The following is a 20,971-nucleotide window of genomic DNA, read 5'->3' as shown; positions in this document are numbered from 1 at the left end:
ATATCAGAAGACTTGTAAACTAAAGGGATAGTTTTCTGCCCACATCTACCCAGTATTCAGTGGTGGAATGGACGTAGAATAACCACTCGGAGCACTCCGATTCAAAGAATGGGAAATTAGAGGAGTCACGTAGGAGTCTACAATCTAGCCAGATACAAGTTGAATATATCTTAACTAGAACTCAGTCATGGCTCTGTCCTCTCGGCTCTTGGTCCCATCATTCCTTTTCACTTAAAATAATGTTTCAAGGTTCATCATGTATAAGATGTATCAGAACACATTCTTTTTTATGGCCAAATAATAATCCAGTATATACCACATTTTGTTTATCTATTCATCACCTGTGGACATTTGGTTTTTGTGTGGACACAGGACCCAGGCTCCACCTCCCTAATGGGGAATGAGGCCCCATAGTGCATAGCAGCCTGCATGGCCAGAACAGAAGTTGAAGGTCATCAGACCTCTCAAGGAAGAAAGTATGTACAGATGTTATCAGAAACAAAGCATTTAAACTCCCCTCCCCTGATCACTGTTGATAACAAATCTCCAGACCCCTCTGTCACAAGACCCTGCTGAAACTCTGTTCTCATGGAATACCCGTGTCCTATGCACTTATAAGCTGTCCCTTTGCACCCCCACACTTGCAGAGAACTGACTTCCATTATTCCAGCCAGCCACCACCAGGAAGAATTTTCTCCTGTTTATAAGTCCTAATAAACTCATGTCTGTCTCTGTGCCTAGCATGTTCTTTGGTCTTAGGGCTGCACCAACCCAAGTCTTCCAAGAGCTGGGTTAAAACAGCCTTTTTTCCCCACTTTAGCTGATATGACTAATGAAGCGATGAACATTTGTGTACAGGTTTTTAGGTGGATTTAGATTTTCAGTTCTTTTTTAGTATATATCTAGCAGTGGAATTGCTAGGTCATATGTTTGCTGTATGATTAACTTTTATGGAACTGTGAAACTGTTAAAAAAATTTTATATTCCTACCAACAATAGGAGGGCTGTAATTTTTCTACATTATTATCAACACTGTTATTCTTTTTTGTTTATAATCATCCTAGTGGATGTGAACTATTATTGCAGTTTTGAATTGCATTTCCCTAATGACACATACTATTGGATCCTTTCATATGTATGTTTTCCTTTTTTGACCATTTGTATATCTTCTTTGCAGAAATGTCTATTCAAATAATTTGCCCATTTTAACTGGGCTTTTGTCTTTCTGTTGTTAAGTTGTTGTAAGAGTTATGGGATGTGTGGATTTTCTTTTACATTTTTATTTTATCTTACTATCATTATTATTTGAAGTAATGCAAATGACCTAAAATTGATTGCAGTGATGATTGCACAACTATGTGATGGTACCAGGAGCCATTTATTGTATTCTTTGGATGGATTGTATGGTGTGTGAATGTATCTCAGTAAAATTGCATTAAAAAAATTACCCTGACTGCAGTGCTCTACAGGATCTGACCTTCCCCTTTCATCTTACAATATTCCCCATTTTTCAGACCATGCTGTATGCATCCTAGTCTTTTTGTTTCTCAAACACATCAAGTTCATTTTTGCTTTAGGGTTTACACTAGCTGTTTTGTCTGAATGATCTTCCCAGTAATTTCCTTGCTATTCAACTCAGCTCAAAGAACATCTCCTCAGACAAACTTCTCCCAACTGCCCAATCTAAAGGAGCCATATTTTATCCTACTTTCAGTCTGTGCATCATATTTATTGCAAACATTTTTTGTTGTTATTACTGTCTTCTTCCTAATGGGATGCATTTTGGTTTCTATGTTTAAGCACTGTATTCCCATGTATTTAAAGCAATAGCTGAAAGTAGATGTCAAAATATCTGTTGAATGAATGAATAATGAATTTTTCTCTTTCCCTTTCTATATAAATTGCATCCTTTCTTTAGCCCACAAATCTAGGAATCATTCTTGATTCTTGTCTTTCTCTAACTCCCCAGTCAAATGGCTCCACATCCAAAATAGATCCCAGATCTGTTCACATCTATACATCTCCATAAATAGCTTCTAAGGCCAGACCTTACAACCCCTTGTGGGACTGTCAGTTTCCTCCTTTTTTTCTCAGCTCTCTATCCTTGCCAAACTAAATAAAATTTTCAACATTTTGGCCAATGCTCTTTTAAAAATATACATCAGATCATGCTTGGTTAAAGCCTTCCAGTAAACTTGGAACAAAATCCAGTCTCCTCACCATGGCCTGTGAAGTTGTACATGATGTGGGCCTTGCCATCTCTCTCCCTCTTCTTGCTTCTGCTTCAGAGAAACTATCATTCTTTCTGTTTCTTGAATATGCCCCTCAGGATATGCTCCTTGTTTCTACTTTGGGGCCTTTATTTGGTGTTCCTTCTACCTGGAACCTGTTTTCCTCGGAATTCCACATGGCTGGCTCTTTTAATCTTGCTTAAATATCACAGTCTCAGAGGGTTAACACCTATGTAATATTTTTCTACTGGCATTGCCAGTACATTACCCTGCTCAATTTTCTGTATGACATTTGATACTATCTGGAATTTCTCATTTACTTGTTTATTGTCAGACTTTCCTAGTAAACATTTATCTTTTTTGAGAGAAGAGACTTTGATTTATTTTCTGCTATAAATTTAGAGACCCTGTCTTTTATTTTGAGTAGAAATAAGAGTTCCTGTTGGAGGGCAATAAAAGATAATGTTGAAAAGTAGTTTAGAGGCAAAATGAAAACAGCTTTGATTATTGTGGGTAAAAAGTATAGACTTCATTCTATGGACAATGAGACTTCACTGAAAGTTTTGGAGCAGGTAGTTAATATAAAGAAAGAAGTTTTCTTTATGGAGATTAGTTTGGACTCATAGTATGGAAGGAAATTGAACTAGTAGACAAGGTAGGGGCCATTTTAATCCTGCATTGTATACATTTGTAGTAGCTATGAGAATGCAGAAAAGAAAGGAATGTAACTTACAGACAATGATAGCACAGATCTGCCTGAAGAGTTGGATGTGGAGGTGAAAGAGAGAGGATAAACTTTAAAGTACTTTCTTAGCCATATAATTTTAGAATTTAATTATCAAAGCATACATGTACCCCATAAAAATTATTGAAAATGTAAATAATTGATCATCTGAAATCTTATATTTATGTGAAGCTGAATTCATTTTAGATACTTAAAGCAGAAATAAATAATTCTATACTGGGAACCAAATAAGATGCATTATTAATTACTGTTGTTTCCTTGCCTCATTGACACCAATTAGAGTATTACTTTATTTGTAATAAAATTCTGCCAAGTGGACAGAAGCTCTCTATTAAGTAGGAGCAGAAGTAAGCACATTATAAAAGCTGTATCATATATTCTCACAGCTTTGTGGATTCTCATAAGGTAATTGCCTTGTTATCATCAAAACAAGCTCAATAAAATTCTTTTTAAGAAATTCATAAGGAAAATTTTGATACATGTTAGGTCATGAAAGAAATAGGTTACATAACTCTTTTTAAGTTCTAAGTTTAACTTTTATGATGTACAAATAACAAGTCTTTTATGTCTTTGTAGTAAAGTATAATTTAAGCCAAAGAAGCTAAAACCATATTTTTTCTTTTCTATAAAGTATCCTAGCCAGAAAATTTACTTTAAAACTGACAGCACATTTATTAGATTTCTAGAGAACTCAAACATTCCTTGAAATCTTCTAATGCTATACATGTACATATAGTCTATTAGTTAGAATCTCTAATGTAAGTTGCTGTAATATACAGAGCCTAAATAGCCATGGCTTGAGCAAGATAAATGTTTTTTTTTTTTTCTTGTGTGAATCTGTTCTGAGAAGGTATAAGGGAATATAATACTTTCTATCTTATTATATTGTCTTTCTTATAATATTGCCCTCATCTCTCTGGTTCAGGAATTTTCAATATCATATCCACATTTCAATATTGGAAAGGGAGGCAAATGAGTATGAACACACTATACTTTTGAGGGCACATGCCATAAACACAGACCTTTTTCTGCACATACCCATTTGCAAGAACTTAATCATGTAGCCAGGTTTAGCCTCAAGAGAGATTGGGTTAGGTAGTCTTTTTTTCTGGTAAACAGTGGACAAAAATAAAAATCAGGGATTGTATTACCGTGAGAATGAATGGGGGAAAGTTTGATCTGTCTGCCAGGACATATCTTTTTTAAAAATTATGGTAGTGATATTTTATGACTTTTCATATGAGCTTTCTTTTTTGTTTTATTAATATGATTATATTAATAGATTTTCTAATGTTAAGCTATGCTTGCATTCCTAGATAAATCTAATTATATGTTGCTTTTGGAATACAACATTGTCAATACCTGAATTTATTTAGAATTTTTGTTTTTGAAGTCATAAGTAGGATTGATCTATAGTTTAATTTTTAGTGGTAACTTTGTTGAATTTTCCAACAAATGTTATGGTGAGTTCATAAAAATCATCATAAATTTTTACTCTTTTTCCTACACTCTGCAAAAGAAATAATATTTTAATCTATGAGTTCCTTAACAATTGGTAGAATTTCCTTTTGAAACTATCTGGGTGTATTACTGTTTGGGGAAGATAATATAGATATTTGACAACTTTTAATTTTTCTTTTATGGTAGTAAAATAAATTAATTTTTAGATGTCCTTTCTTCTGGGCTTAGTTATAGTAATTTATTTTGTCTAAAAAATCATTCATCTCTTCCAGGTTTTCACACTTATTTACACAATTACCATAATATTCTTTTGCAATTGGAAAAATGTCTCTGAACATCTTTTTCCAGTTTCATTCCTAATTTTTATACTTTTGATTTCCCCCCTTTCCCTGGATTAGAGTAGCAAAGATTTTACATATTTTATAAGAAAATAAGATGGATAAACTACTAGCTAACCTAATAATTTATTCAGCTAACTTAATAGTCCAAACAGTTCTTGAATTTATTTCTTTTACTTTTTCTTTGGTCTCATTTATTTTTTCCATTTTTTTTTTCTTTAACCATTATGCTGTATTCCTCAGTTTCTTTTGCTGTTCTTTTTTTTAGAATCTTCTTGGGTCATATGTTTACTTTATTTCTTTTGTAGATTTAAGCATATTAAATATAACTATTTAGGAACATAAATATTTCTCTGAGAACTGCTTTAATATACCACACCAACACTGATATGTAAATATCTTTATTAGTGTTGTATTGATCTGCAACTAGGATTGGCAAGCAGGAGGAAACCTGTCCCCACTTCTGGGTATAAAGTAAGGCTGTTTTGAAGAAATAGTGTTTGCTTTTAGAGGGCTATTTACTTTTTGAAATGTGATGAAAGCTTTTGCTGTTCTTGACCACAGTCATCCTCTTCAAAACCTTTCTTGAGCTCACCTAAAAGTCAGCTTTATTACAAGAGGAAAGAAATATTCAAGTGGGATACCTAATAGCTGTTATAAAATTCGTCCATTCCGTTCCTTCTTTCTGTATCTGATCATCAATAAGAGGTAGAAATAAAAACAAATAGCTTCAGCCTTCGCCTGTGTGCCGCCATCGCTGTCATGCTAGGCGCTGCTTTTCGCGCAGCCGCAGCAGCCTGAGCTGGCCGAGGCCCTCTGCACCCCGCCCCGGCCCATGGTCCCGCCGCCGCTGTCCAGTCAGTTCGTTGCTACTCCCATGGGTCACATGAGACAGATGACGAGGTGATGCTCGTTGGGTGACATGCTGAAACAAGCCAGATATCGATGCTGGGAATTGCGTAAAGGGATGAACACACTAGTTGGCTGTGATCTGGTTCCAGAACCCAAAATCATTGATGCTGCTTTGTGGGCATGCAGACAGTTAAATGATTTTGCTAGTGCAGTACACATGCTAGAGGTTGTTAACGACAAAGCAGGGCCTCATAAGGAAATCTACCCCTATGTCATCCAGGGACTTAGACCAACTTTAAATGAATTGGGAATCTCCACTCCAGAGGAACTGGGTCTTGACCAAGTGTAAACTCCCAAGGGTGGGCATCCATGGATTTACTGGTGTTGCTACTTGATTGTAAACTGTTGCCTGGAAATACTAATGATAACATATTACCTTATACAAACAAGTTTTCCTTTACTGAGAACCAAACCATGTCATGGTAACTTGGACCTTAATAAAAGGGAAATGTGTTTGAACTGAAAAAAAAAAATAATAATGGATTTAGGAATTTGTGGTTTTGTGAGTAAGTCAAATTTTACATTTTGTGGGATTTAGACACATATTCATGAAAGTGAATGTTGATTGATATTTCTAATTCAGAAAACTGTTTTTGAGAGGTAAATTAATGTGTCAGAGGTCACATTGGACCCATTGCAAGCATATAACAAAAAGGTCACTGAAACTCATGTTGCTCTGACTTTAAAGCCCTTAAATTTTAAATATTCCCACACTGAACTGCGTTGTTAACTGATGAGTCTATCTTAGATAGCAAGGAGGAAGGAAGAGATCCTTACAGGCATGGTTAATGATGTAAAAATGCCTCCAAAATTCATATTTTCTAGTCCCCGATAGCTTCTCATAAATGCAGCCTACAGAATCTTGTGTTATTCCAGTTCTGAGGTAGCGAAAAGAATACTGGGAAAATTTGGAAATAAAGGGGGAAAATGTTGAAATAGGTAACTTCATTAAAAAAGCATACTTTGCCCTGAAGCTGTGTTGAATTACGGTGCTTCATTTACTCACATATTCTAGGTCAGATGCAAATTTTAGCACCTGCCACATATCTTATTCTACCTGTTTAGAAAAGTAAGAAAATGGAAGGCAAACCATTTGAAAGATTTTCTCTGTCTCACAAAAGTAAATTTAACATTTTTTTGAGGGGAGATATAATGTAAAATGGTATTTCTGAAATACGTTACTGTGGCTTGGGGATCAAGAATAGCTTGTTATCTTGGCATGGCTTTGATTTACAACTTAATAACTTCAGTTTCTAGAAATAAAGTAGCATAGTTATTTAAAAGGTAAAATACTACCATTTTCTCTGAATACCAGTAACAATTTAAATTCATGACTTCTGTATTATTCATGCAACCTAATTTAATATGAACAGTGTTTCTGGTGTTCAATGTTTATGAAGAGTATGTCTTGAGGGTATTCTGAGCTTTATAACAAACAGATGCTAAAAGTAACGACCTAGTGTGCTACCCTTATGAATCAGAGCCTGAAGGATATTACATGTTTTTGGTAACCAGAGTGTGAAAGAAAATGAGAATATCTTTCTTGAAAAAAATAAAAAAAACTTCAGGAAGATGCAAACTTTAAAAATATACATATAAAACACTGTTTACTTTACAAAAGTAGTTTTCTGTTCATAGTAGGATATATGTTTTGGAAGTTGAAGTATGTTGAGAGTGGCTTCCTTGATTTACATAATGGCATGTTTGTTTATTACAGAGAAATAGTATTTTTAGAAAATATTCCAAATAAATACCAATTATAAAAGAAGCTTTTATAGGTCTTTCATATAATCCTTAGGAAAATATGGGGTATTGGGAATACAATATAAGTGCTTGCTATTATTTTAGATAGCTATGTAAAGATATGGGGGCAGCACTGGAATAGATGTTGTATATCTACTGCATAAAATAGGGAACCCCTCTATATAATAATGTTTTCCAAATATTTGAGTGATGATAGAGTTAGTGATTTTTATTTATATGAATTCAGTATTTATATCAACCTTCCGGAAGGATACAATATGCTATGAGTGTTTCACTGAAATTATCTGATTTTCACTTGTGCCATATGTTCCCCTCATTTGATTATTAAAGAAGTTGAGAAGCCTTTGAAGGAACATGACCCTAGAATTCTTTTAGAATATGCTACTAATGACTTTCAAGATAAATTTAGTTACTAAGCTATTTAAGAAGTTTAAAACAATTTTCATATATTTTGGAAACTCTCTTTAGTTTTTCTCATATAAATGAATTCAGGAATATCTGCTTGTTTCAGTTTATATCCTGATGAATGTGAAAGTGTTAAGGAGTAATTATCCAGTTTTGAGAAGGTCCCATCTATCTAGCTTTTCTTTTGTTGTTTGTGCTTTGGGTGTAAGGTCTAAAACACTACTTCCTATCACTAGATCTTGAAGATGTTTCCCTGTATTTTCTTCGAGGAGTTTTATGGTACTGGCTTTTATGTTTGGGTCTTCGATCCATTTTGAATAATTTTTGTATGTGATGTGAGATAGGGGTCTTTTTTCATTCTTTTGGATGTGGATATCCAGTTTTCCCAATACAGTTTATTGAAGAGACTGTTATGTCCCAGTTGAGTGGATTTGGGAGCCTGTCAAAGTCAATTGACAGTAGATCTAAGGGTATGTTTCTGAGCTCTCAATTTGATTCCATTGATCAATATGTCTATCTTTATGCCAGTACTATGATGTTTTGACCACTGTGGCTTTATAATAGGTTTTAAAGCCTGGGAGTGTGATACCTCCCACTTGATTCTTCTTTTTCAAGATATTTTTGGCTATTCCAGGTCCCTTATCCTTGCAAATAAATTTGGTAATTAGCTTTTCCATTTCTGCAAAGTTGGAATTTTGAGTGGTATTGTGTTGAATCTGTAGATCAATTTGGGCAAAATTGACATCTTAATGACATTTAGCCTTCCAGTCCATGAGCACGAGATGGCTTTCCATTTATTTACATCTCCTTTAAATTTCTTTTAGCAATTTTTTTGTAGTTGTGTACAGGTCCTTTACATAACTGGTTAAGTTTAGTCCTAGATAGTTGGTTCTTTTAGTTACTATCATAAATGGATATCTTTTAGTTACTTTTAGTTACTATCATAAATGGATCTCCTCAGGTAGCTCATTATTAGTATGTAGAAACCCTACTGACTGGTGCACGTTGATCTTGTATCCTGCCACTTTGCTGAACCTGTTCATTATCTCAAGTAGCTTTGTTGTTTTTTTTTAGGATTTTCTAAATATAAGATGATATTGTCTGTGAATAGTGAAAGTTTTACTCCTTCCTTTCTGATTTGGATGCCTTTTTTTTTTTTCTTGCCTAATTGCTCTAGATAGAATTTCTAGTACAGTGTTGAATAAAACAGTGGTGAGAGTGGGCATCCTTGTCTTATTCCCAGTCTAAGAGGGAAAGCTTTCAGTCTCCAACCATTGAGTATGATGTTAGCTGTGGAGTTTTCATATATGCCCTTTATCATGTTGAGGAAGTTTGAATTTATGCCTTTCAAAAGTTTTTATCAGCAAAAGGATGCTGGCTTTTGTCAAAAGCCTTTTCTGCATCAATCGAGATGATCATGTGGTTTTTCCCTTTCAATTTGTTGATGTGGTGTATTAAATTAATTGATTTTCTTGTGTTGAACCACCCTTGCATACCTTGGATAAAACCCACTTGGCTATGGTATAGAATTCTTTTAATGTGCTTTTGGATTCAATTTGCAAGTATTTTGTTTAGGATTTTTGCATCTGTATTCATTTAGAGGTTGGTCTGTAGTACTATTTTAGATCTTTAGCAGAATTTGGTATTAGGGTGATGTTGGCTTCATAGAATGAGTTAGGTAGTGTTTTCTCTTCTTCAATATTTTAGAAGAGTTTGAGCAGGAATGGTTTTTTTTTTTTTGGAATGCTTGGTAAAATTTGCCTGTAAAGCTATCTGGTCCTGGGCTTTTCTTTGTTGGAAGATTTTTGATGACTGATTCAGTCTCTTTACTTGTGATTGGTTTGTTGAGGTCTTCCATTTCTTCTCCAGTCAGTGTAGGTGTTGTTCATGTGTTTCTAGGAAATTGTCCATTTCCTCTAAGTTGTCTAGTTTCTTGGCATACAGTTATTTATAGTATCCCCTTATGATCTTGTTTCTTTGGGATCTATAAAAATGACCTTCCTCTCATTTCTGATTTTGTTAATTTGCATCTTCGTTCTTTTTGTCTTGTCAGTCTAGCGAAGGGTTTGTCAATTTATTTATCTTCTCAAGGAACCAACTTTTGATTTTATTGATTCTGTTGTTCTTTTATATTCCATTTCATTTATTTCTGCTCTAATCTTTCTTATTTCTTTCCTTCTGCTTGCTTTGGGATTAATTTCTTTTTGTTCTTTCTCTAGTTTCTCCAGTTCAGTTAGGCTTTGGTTTTAGCTCTTTTTTTGTTTAATGTAGGTATTTAGGCCTATAAATTTACCACTCAGCGCAGCCTTTGCTGCTTCCCATAAGGTTTGATATTTGTGTTCTTGTTTTCATTCATCTGGAGATATCTATTAATTTCACTTGCAGTTTCTTGTATGACCCACCTATTGTTTAAGAGTATGTTGTTTAACCTCTGTGTATTTGTAAAATTTTGGTTCTCCAGTTGTTATTCATTTCCGGCTTCATTCCATTATGATTAGAGAAAGTGCTTTGTATAATTTCAATCTTTTAAATTTATTGAGACCTATTTTGTGCCCCAGCATTGGTCTATTCTGGATTATGTTCCATGAGCACTTGAGTTGAATATATATCCTGCTCTTTTGGGATGCAATGTTCTATATATGTCTATTAGATCTAGTTCATTTATCATACTTTTTTAGGTGTTCTGTGACCTTATTGATCCTCTGTTTAGATGTTCTATCTATTGGAGAGGGTAGCGTATTGAAGTCTCCCATTATTTTTATAGAGACGTCTATTACTCCCTTCAATTTTGCCAGTATGCATAAATATTTATCATTCTTAGTTCTTCTTGGTGAATTGCCCCTTTTATTAATATATAGTGTCCTTCTTCATCTCTTATAGCATTTTTGTATTTAACATCTATTTTTTCTGATATTAGTATAGCTACTCAGCTTTTTGTTGTTGTTGTTATTGCTTACATGGAGTATCTTTTTCCATCCTTTCACTATCAACATATTTGTATCTTTAGGTCTAAAGTGAGTCTCCTGTAACCAGCATAGAGTTATATCATACTTTTAATCCATTCTGCCAATCTACGTCTTTTGATCGGGGAGTTTAATCCATTAACATTCAATGTTCTTACTGTAAAGGCTGCACTGAATTCAGCCATCTTTTCCTTTGGCTTTTATTTGTCAGAAATATTATTTTTCTCTCTTTTTATCTTTTTAGTTACCCTCACTAATCATCATTTCTATACTCTCCTTAAAGCCTCCCTCTCTGGTCATTTTTTTTTTTTTCAGCTGGCAGAACTTCCCTTTAGTATTTCTTGCAGGATAGGTCTCTTATTAACAGACTCTCTCAGCTTTTGTTTATCTGTAACTATTTTTCACTCCCTCACTTTTGAAGAACAGCTCTGCTGGATAAAGAATTCTTGGCTGGCAATTTTTCTGTTTTGGTATCTTAAATATATCATACCACTGCCTTCTTGCTTCCATGGTCTCTAATGAGAAGTCAGCACATATCCTTATGTGGCTTCCCTTGTATGGGGTGAATCACTTTTCTCTTGCTACTTTCAGGATTCTCTCCTCTGGCATTTGATAGCCTGATTAGTATGTGTCTTGGAGGAGGTCTATTTGGATTTATTCTGTTTGGATTATGCTGGTCGTCTTTTATTTGCATATTTACATTTTTTTATATGGATTGGAAAATTTTCAGCCATTATGTCCTCATTCTTCCTGGCACTTTACCTTTCTCTTCTCCTTCTGTGACACCTATACTGTATATATCTGTGTGCTTCATTGTTGTCAATCATGTCCCTGAAGCCCAGCTCAAATTTTTCCATTTTTTCTCCATTTGTTCTTTTACATGTTTGAATTCAGTCGCTCTGTCCTCTAGTTTGCTGATCCTTTCTTATGCCTCTTCAAATTTCATGTTGTGTGTCTCTAGTGTATTTTAAATTTCATCTACAGTATCTTTCATTTCTTTAAGAGCTGCTATTTTTCTGTATATTCATTTTAATTCTTCTTCATGCTCTCCTAGTATCTTCTTTTTTTTAAAATTTTTTTTGCGATTATTCACATACCACACAATTATCCAAAGATCCAAAGTAGATAATCAGTTGCCCCTGGTACCCTCATACAGCTGTGCATCCATCACCACACTTAATTTTTGTTCAATTTTTAGAACTTTTTCATTACTCTAGACAAGAAATAGAGCGAAAGAGGAAAAAAAAAAAAGAAAAGGAAACTCGAATCCTCCCATATCCCTAACCAACCCCCCTCCATTGTTGACTCATAGTATTGGTATAGTACATTTGTTACTGATTATGAATGAATGAACATTGAAATATGACTAACTGTAGTATGTAGTTTGCAATAGGTATGTATTTTTTCCCTATATACCTCTCTATAATTAAGTTCTAGTTATAGTGTCATACATTTGTTCTGGTTCATGAAAGAGATTTCTAATATTTGTACAGTTAATCATGGACATTGCCCACCCAGGATTCAGTTTTATACATTCCCATCTTTTGACCTCCAGCTTTCCTTCTGGTGACATATGTGACTCTGAGCTTACTCTTTCTACTACCTTCACACACCTTTCAGCACTGTTAGTTATTCTCACATCTTGCTACCGACACCTCTGTTCATTTCCAAACATTTAAGTTCATCCTAGTTGATCATTCTGCTCATACTAAGCAACTGCTCCCCATTCTTTAGCCTTGTTCTATATCTTGGTACCTTATATTTCATGTCTATGAGTTTACATATTATAATTAGTTCCTATCAGTGAGACCCTGCAATATTTTTCCTTATGAGTCTGGCTTATTTCACTCAGTATATTGCCCTCAAGTTTTCGTCATCAACCCATTTTTTTTTTAAGATGGTTTCATTCACATGCCATACATTCCAACCTAAGTAAACAATTGATGGTTCCCTGTATAGTCACATATTTATGTATTCCCCACCCTCACCATTATCTATATAAGGGCATCTACATTTCTTCCACAAGGCAGGAGGGAGAGTCAAAGAAGGTAGAGAAGCAAAAGAAAAAGAAAAAAGAAAGAGGAAGAAAAAAATGACAGCTAGGAAGTAGCGAAAGGAAAGATAACCTTAAATCAAAGTAAAATAAAGAGTCAGACAACACCACCAATATCAAGTGTCTCGCACCCCTCCCCTATCCCCCTCTCATCTGCATTTACCTTGGTATATTGCCTTTGTTACATTAAAGGGAGCATAATACAATGATTCTGTTACTTACAGTCTCCAGTTTATGTTGATTTCATCCCTCCCCCAATGCCTCCTCATTTTTAACATCTTGCAAGGTTGACGTTTGCTTGTTCTCCCTCGTGAAATAACGTATTTGTATATTTTATCCCAATTGTTGAACACTTTAGGTTTCACTGAGTTACACAGTCCCAGTCTTTATCTTTCCTCTTTTCTTCTGGTGTCCCACATGCTCCCAACCCTCCTCTCTCAACCATATTCATAGTTATCTTTGTTCAGTGTACATACCTTGCTGTGCTGCCATCTCCCAAAAAACTGTGTTCCAAACCTCTCGCTCCTGTCTTCTGTCACTCTGTAGTGCTCCCTTTAGTATATCCTGTAGGGTAGGTGTCTTGTTCACAAAGTCTCTTCATTGTTTGTTGGAAAATACTTTGAGCTCTCCCTCATATTTGAAGGACAGTTTTGCTGGATATAGGATTCCTGGTTGGTGTTTTTTCTCTTTCAGTATCTTAAATATATCACACCACTTCCTTCTTGCCTCCATGGTTTCTGCTGAGAGATCCGCACATAGTCTTACTAAGCTTCCTTTGTATGTGATGGATCGCTTTTCTCTTGCTGCTTTCAGGATTCTCTCTTTGTCTTTGACATTTGATAATCTGATTATTAAGTGTCTTGGCATAGGCCCATTCAGATCTATTCTTTTTGGAGTATGCAGTGCTTCTTGGAGCTGTAATTTTATGTCTTTCATAAGAGATGGGAAATTTTCATTGATTATTTCCTCTATTATTGCTTCTTCCCCTTTTCCCTTCTCTTCTCCTTCTGGGACATTAATGATACGTACATTCTTGTATTTCATTTCATACTTAAGTTCTCAGAGACGTTCATATTTTTTTATTCTTTTCTTCATCTGCTCCTTTGCGTGTAGGCTTTCAGGTGTTTTGTTCTCCAGTTCCTGAGTGTTTTCTTCTGCCTCTTGAGATCTGCTGTTGTATGTTTCCACTGTGTCTTTTGTCTCTTGTGTTGTGCCTTTCATTTCCATAGATTCTTCTGGTTGTTTTTTTGAGCTTTCGATTTCTGCCTTATGTATTCCCAGTGTTTTCTTTATAGCCTTTATCTCTTTTGCCATATCTTCTCTAAACTTTTTGAATTGATTTAGCATTAGTTGTTTAAATTCCTGTATCTCAGTTGAAGTGTAAGTTTGTTTCTTTGACTGGGCCATAACTTCATTTTTCCTAGTGGAAGTTGTAATTCTTTGTTGTCTAGGCATCTGACCTCCTAGGCCACCCAAATCAGGTTTTCCCAGAGGAGAACAGGCTCAGGTCACAGAAGGAGGAAATATTCAGTGTCCGGTTTCCTTGATGGTTTTTCTTATAGGATTGACACACCCTGTGTTTTTCTGCCCAGCAGGTGCGCCTGTCAGCCTGTCAGGGCTGGTGTAAGGGGGTGTGGCCCATGGCTCTCCTCCCCCACAGTTTGGGGTCTGGTTCTGGTAAGACAGGTAGTAGAGCTTGGCCCCTCCCTTTCCTCTTAGGAAGCTGTGCCCACTCCAGAGGGGTTATTTGCATATAAGTAGATTCTTTGTTTCTCTGACTCAGAGTGCTGAGATTTTAAAATGGCTGAGGCTTTCTCTTCTGAGCTGCACAGGTTGAGAGAGAGAGAAAGGGACAGAAAGCTCCCATATTCACCCGTCAGCCAGACATAGCACCCTATCCTTTGGGCTCCCCGCCCTGAGACAGATATGTCCCCTCACTCTCCCAAGTCAGTCGTCACCAAAAGCCTCTGTCTGCTTATTGGGGATTCGCAGTCTGTATTGAGCAGTTAACATTAAAACCCCAGTTGGAGCTGGGCTGAGGTATACTAGCTTGTTCGGAGAGTGCTGCTCTCTAGCACCATGAGGCTTCTGTGAGGGAGGGGCTCTCAGCTCTTGGCTTTGGTCCGCAGTTTTTACTTACAGATTTTATACTGTAATTGCGGGCCATTCCTCCCAATTCAGGTTGGTGTATGATGAGTGGACGGTCACGTTTGTCTCCCTGCAGTTATTCCAGGTTATTTACTAGTTTTTCGGTAGTTAATGAATTGTTCCAGGGGGACTAATTGGCTTCCACTCCTCTCTATGCCACCATTGTAGCTCCTCTCTCTCCTACTATCTTCTTAATATTCATTTCTCTTTAACCATTTTGTTGAAATTATTTAGGAGATTTGTTTGAACATCATTTATTAGTTGTTCCAAATTCTGTATCTCCTCTGACTTTTTAATTTGATCATATCTTCTTGTTTCTTAATGTGCCTTGTAATTTTTTGCTGGTTCCTGGGCATCTGATTATCTTGGTAAGATTATTTTGAAAGTTGGTTTCTTACTCTTTTCTAAGATTTTGTTGTTGATTGGGTTCATGTCAAAAGTTTCTTCCGGCACTTGGTTGATCAATATTTCACAGCCAAACCACGGCCATGGTTCCACATGGGGGGTGCAGACCTATTCTAAAGGACCATAGAAAAAGTGTAAGGAAAGCAGCTTCTCAGACTACACCTTCCTGCCTTCCAAGCAGATGGTGATCTGATCTTTGGCATCCTATTCCTACAGTTCTTTGGCAACCTATTCCTGTCCTGCAAAAAATTCTAAAGGGAGTTCTGCCAGCTGAAAAAAAAAAAAAAAAAAAGACTAGAGAGAGAGAGGCTTAGAGGAGAGTATAGAAAAGATGATTATTAAGGGCAACTAAAAGGATAAAAAGAGAGAAAAATAATATTCTGACAAATAAAAGCCAAAGGATAAGATGGTTGAAGTCAGTGCAACCTTTACAGTAGGAAACAGCACTACAAAATTAAGTTTCTTTTAGCCCTCTGTCCCTTTTGTTTAATGACCAGTGGAGATAATGGCCGTACAGTGCAATGGGTGCCTGTCCATAAAGGACCAAGACTGAGGGCTCCTACTGTCCTATCTTGCCAGCCAACTGTTGGATCAGGACTGTTCCATGTCCCCATCTTTTCCATAGAGGAGGGCCTCCCTGTCTCTCCTAAACCACTGCAGCCCTGGCAAGAACCGGGCATGCCTAGGGTTGCCAGCCTCGGGGTGAGGGATGGGTGACTGGGGCTGCAGTGGAGCACATTCACTCACTGCAGCTTCTTTGTGGAAATAGTGGAACTGCGAACCCCTTGGGATCCTGAGTGGAAAGGTACAAGGATGCGGGATCCCAAGTGTCACCCTCACTGGCCAGCAGTTAGAATAGGATTATGCCACATCCACCACTTTTCCTAAGGGGAGGGCCTCTGTGTTTCTCCCAGCCTGCTGCAGTCAGCTGGATGAGAGCCAGGCATGCCTGGATATGTCAGCCTTGGGGATGAGGAATAAGTACTGGAAACCCTGGTGAAATCTGATTTTTTGCCACAGTGTCTCTGTTTGTGGAACCAGTGGAGCTGCTGGCTCCTGAGCTCCCACGTGGAAAGACTCTAGGTTGTGGGACTGAGAGGGTTAACTTCATTGGCCAATAATTGGACCCAGGCTGTGCTGCATCTTTCCAGCTGGCTGGAAACAGGTTGACTCACACTTGCTGGCTTCAGGGGTGAGGGATTAGCATCAGGAACCATTGTGGAGATTAGTCCTTTGCCACAGTGTCTCTTGAGAGTTTGTGGAATAATGGAGCCATGGGCTTCTGGCTTCTGTTCTCCTGTGTGGAAAATCTCTATGCTGCGGGACCAAGCCAACAGTTGGACCAGGACTGCCCCATGTCTCACCAGCTGGTGAGAACCAAGCTGTCCCACAGCTACATGCCTCGTAGGTAGAGGAGGAGTGCCAGGTGCCATGGTTGAGTTCACATCACAATTTCTCAGTCATAGTCTCTCCATTTTTTTCATCCAGCTCTTCCTTATATGTTGCAGTGGTTCTTCCCTGGTTTCTTGAGCCCCAGAAATACTGCTTTGGACAGTTTCTGCCTGTTCTCTAGGTGTTTTTGGTGGAGTGACTTCTGCCTGTCCTTATTCCACCATCTCCCTGGAAGTCCTCAGTGAGGGTAATTTTGTAGGTAATCTATAGGATTTTCATCTAGGAGAATATATAGTCTAATACATAGTTTAAAAGATCACGCTGGCTACCATATGGAATAAGAATTACTGGAAAGTAAAAGTAGAAGAAAAAAACCTTGTTTAGGAACCATTAGTGATCCTTTCATAGGGCCTTGAATGAAAGTGGTCATAATACAGGGGAACAGAGAAGGGAACAGATTTTACACAGGTTTCCAGAGCATGGGAGTAACAAGGTCCTGTTTTAAACAAGTTAGGTTTGAGGTCCCTAACAGACATAAAGATGAAGAGATCAAGGAAGGAGTTACAATTATAAAGCTTAAATGAGAACTTGACAGCAGTAGATTTAATCTTGGGAGTCATCTGCCTATAGATGGAATTTTTAAAAACTGCTTTTGAAGAAGAAAAGGGAATCTAGGACTAAGCTTTAGAGTATTCCAGCAGTTAGGTGTGGGTCAGAGGAGTAGTGATACGTAATCCCATGTGTTTTCCACATACTTGGTGCTCAATAGTTGCTTCTTGAATGGAATTGGTGGTTTAAATGCCTCTTACTGACTAAGAGGTTGCTTTAATTGAGTGGCTCTGTGAAAAAATCTGGCAGAGTAATGGTAGACCACCTGGCGTGATGTTGCTTGCTTTGCATTTCAAAATTATTAAAAATCTTGCAATTTTATGATTCAATAAAATTTAAACTACAATTTTTCAGTCACAATTTATGTAAGTAGCTATATTCAGTACAGATCATTGGTTATAAAGCACTGAAATCCAATTTATACTAGCTTAAGCCAAAATGGGGAGGGTAGATACATTGGTTCAAAAACAAACTATGGACACAGCAAGGACACAGTTTACTGAACCAGAGTCTTGAATGTATTCTGTTTCTCACTCTTGTCTTTATCTTTCTTCAGTCTCTCCTCATACAGCCTAGATTATCACATGTGGCAGGAGGCATTTCCATGAATAACACCGGAGTTCCATTTCCTACCGTAAGAATAGAAATGAGACTCTCTGATCTCAGGTTTTTAAAAAAGGAAGCATATTATTGAGTCAGGTACACACATTGGAAAATAAACAGTGGGCAGGGGCTGGACAGAAACTGTAGTAACATTGCAGTTCCCACTTGTACAGCAGATTTAGAGAAGAGGGAAAAAATACTTAGATTCTAGAAGAAAAAGTGATATATTTTAAGCAAACAGTACAAACCAGGCTGTATGGCTATGTGCCTTGTATATATTATCTCCATTCTTTAAAATAATACCACAAAATAGGTATTATTATTCATACTTGACAGATGACCTTTTTGAAGTCTTCGTTGAATGACTGGTGTGTTCAGTGTTGTCTTCCCACTCTGGTTGATCAGAACTCAGGTATTTCTCAGCCATGTGTGAGCTGTAGGAGGTTTTCAGCTCACAATTTACCAGAAATTGTTCTTTCCCAATAGCTGGTCTTTCCCTGACCTTGTGGAGATTCATCCTATGCATTCACCCAAGGGTTCAGGGGACCTCTGTACATTTTTTTAGAGCTCCTCCTCAGCATAGCTCTCTTTTGTCTGACACCCAGTTTTGCAAATTCTAAACACTTTAGTCATCCAGTACTACTAACTTTTCTATTAATTCAGCAAGATTGTTGTGCTCTGTTTGTACTCCCTTCTTTGGACTGCCATCTGGAATGTGTTTCCAGACAAAGTCAGGGCAAAGATGGGCTCACATTAGCTGTTTATTTTCCCTCAGGGATCACAGTCCTATTGTGACCAGACGCAAACCATTTTTAATAGAAAGTATTTCACATAAATAATTTTAATCTGGAATTCCGTATATGTCAAAGGGCAGAGATTGTGTCCCATTTTATTCTTTATAGTGAGGACCTAGTTTAAGTGACAGGATTTGTCACATTCCCAATAATTGCCTGTATGGGCTTTGGAATCAGTGAGGCCTGGATTTAAAACCTGGGTCTCCCAATGCCCCTGTTTCCTAAATTCTCAGTTGATGTCACTATAAACTGGGGTGAATAGGAATAGTGATAACTATCACCTAATGAGATGATACAGATATGTAGAGTATCTATATCTATTTCTTTGTGTAAAGTCCATGAAAATAATTCTCTTTTTTTCCCTGGAGGAGCTTTCCATTTAGTAAACTGGGACCTTGAATATGGCAAAAGAATGTTCAAATAACTTAAAGCTTCTTTTTCTTATTCTCTCGAAAATAAAATCTGACCATTTATTTTTCTTTACGAGTTTTGTAACATTGAATTAAAGTAAAAAGCTACTCTTTTAAAATTAGGTACTCCTATAATTGTTATGACTGTATTTACATTAATATTCAACTCAACCCTAAGACTTCTTATACTTCAGTTCACATAACTGAAGTAGTCACTTCTGGGAAACAGAAAAGATATGGGTTACTGCTATAGAAATCATAATGACATACGAAAGGGTCTCAGTGTCTTTGTATATGAAGAAACAAACAACACATGGTAATTTTATCTCCACATTATTTGATGTAATATTAAATCATCTGCTTAGGTACTGTCCTTTTGTTCATAACTACACTGTATTCATGAGCTTCATTCGCTTTATATTTTACGGGTTTGAAAGAAATAAAAAATTCTTTTCCATCTGAGTGCTTCGATCTACCTCTACCCTACATAACTCTGCTAGTGATGAATACTTATTGAGAAAGTTGAGCTCAAGAGCAGAGCCACTAGAAGAACTGATTTATTCTCAGTGTTTGTGAATATTCAAGTGATTCTCCTAAATGACTTAGGTAGGAGTGATATAGGAAGATAAGGAGCTGTTTATTAAGATGCTGTAAAAGTATCTTTGAATACATTAATTTTTGTGGTTGGAAAATTAGATGTGTAAGATATGTGTATGTGTGTATATATATATATACATATACATATTCACATTTACATGCTGAAGAAGAATAAAAGGCTAGATGCTGTTGATTTTATGCTTAATGAGCCAACTTATGGTAAGGAAAGACAGAGCACTGGAAAAAAATAGTGTTATAGCAGAAAGCATCTTGAGTTTAGGTAAAGAAACTTGAAATTTTAGGCCCAGTACTGCCATTCTACAGCTGTATGACTTTTGTGCAAGGTCTTTAATTAATATCTTTGATCTGAGTCTTTAATGTTCAGTGACTCATCTGTAATATAATATGCATACATTCCAATTTCAGCTGTGACATGTAAAGACAATGGAAGTTGTTACTTCCGTCCTTGCAACAAGAAAAAGCTGGACAAATTTAAAATCAGCAATCACTGAAAACCCAAGGTTTCCAGGCAAACTGCCACATTGAAATCTGGAGGGACAGGTGAATCTAAAGAGTCACAATCAAGATCTACTTACCTGGAGTGGAAGCTGCTGGAACTGTAAACTGGTAGGAACACTTACCTGGCATTTTTGACAAATTGCTAGAGGCTGAAGGTAGAGTAGCATGAGAGTAAGAAACTCTGGAGAGCTACAGTCTTAGGGGGCCCTCCAAATTTGTGAGCTGTGCCTCTAGGAAACCTATGAGGTTCTCACGGTGAATATCTGAGAAAGATTCCTTGGCTCTGAAGGGGAAGGGGAAGAGTAACCATCATGACATATTCCCAGAGCCTTCTCCGTAGCATAGGCCTACTCTCCAGGAGAAAGACTTTGCCAGGCCTTATCCCAGAAGAAGAAAGGGTACTGCTCCCACCCCAGTCTCCTTTAATCCTCCTGTGTCCTCCTGTGTCAAATAAGGGGAACAACAAATACATGTAGTCAACAGTGGTCAGTGCTTCAAGGACATAGATTAGGAACACTGTAGCATGGGGAAGGGAGTAAAGGATGGCAGGCTGGGGAGAGAGATGAGTTCTAACCACTGGAGAAATATTTGTAAAGGTCACAGCCCAGATAGTTAGACCCAC

General features: G+C 36.9%; 1 pseudogene; it reads left to right on the top strand.

The window, feature by feature from the left end:
• The first annotated feature begins 5,537 nt into the window (after positions 1-5,537).
• Positions 5,538-5,976, top strand: LOC119542075 (annotated as a pseudogene).
• The last annotated feature ends 14,995 nt before the right edge of the window (positions 5,977-20,971 follow it).

This window comes from Choloepus didactylus, chromosome 8 (assembly GCF_015220235.1).
Source record: "Choloepus didactylus isolate mChoDid1 chromosome 8, mChoDid1.pri, whole genome shotgun sequence".
Taxonomy (NCBI): Eukaryota; Metazoa; Chordata; class Mammalia; order Pilosa; family Megalonychidae; genus Choloepus; species Choloepus didactylus.
This window is presented reverse-complemented; position numbering and strand designations above follow the sequence as displayed.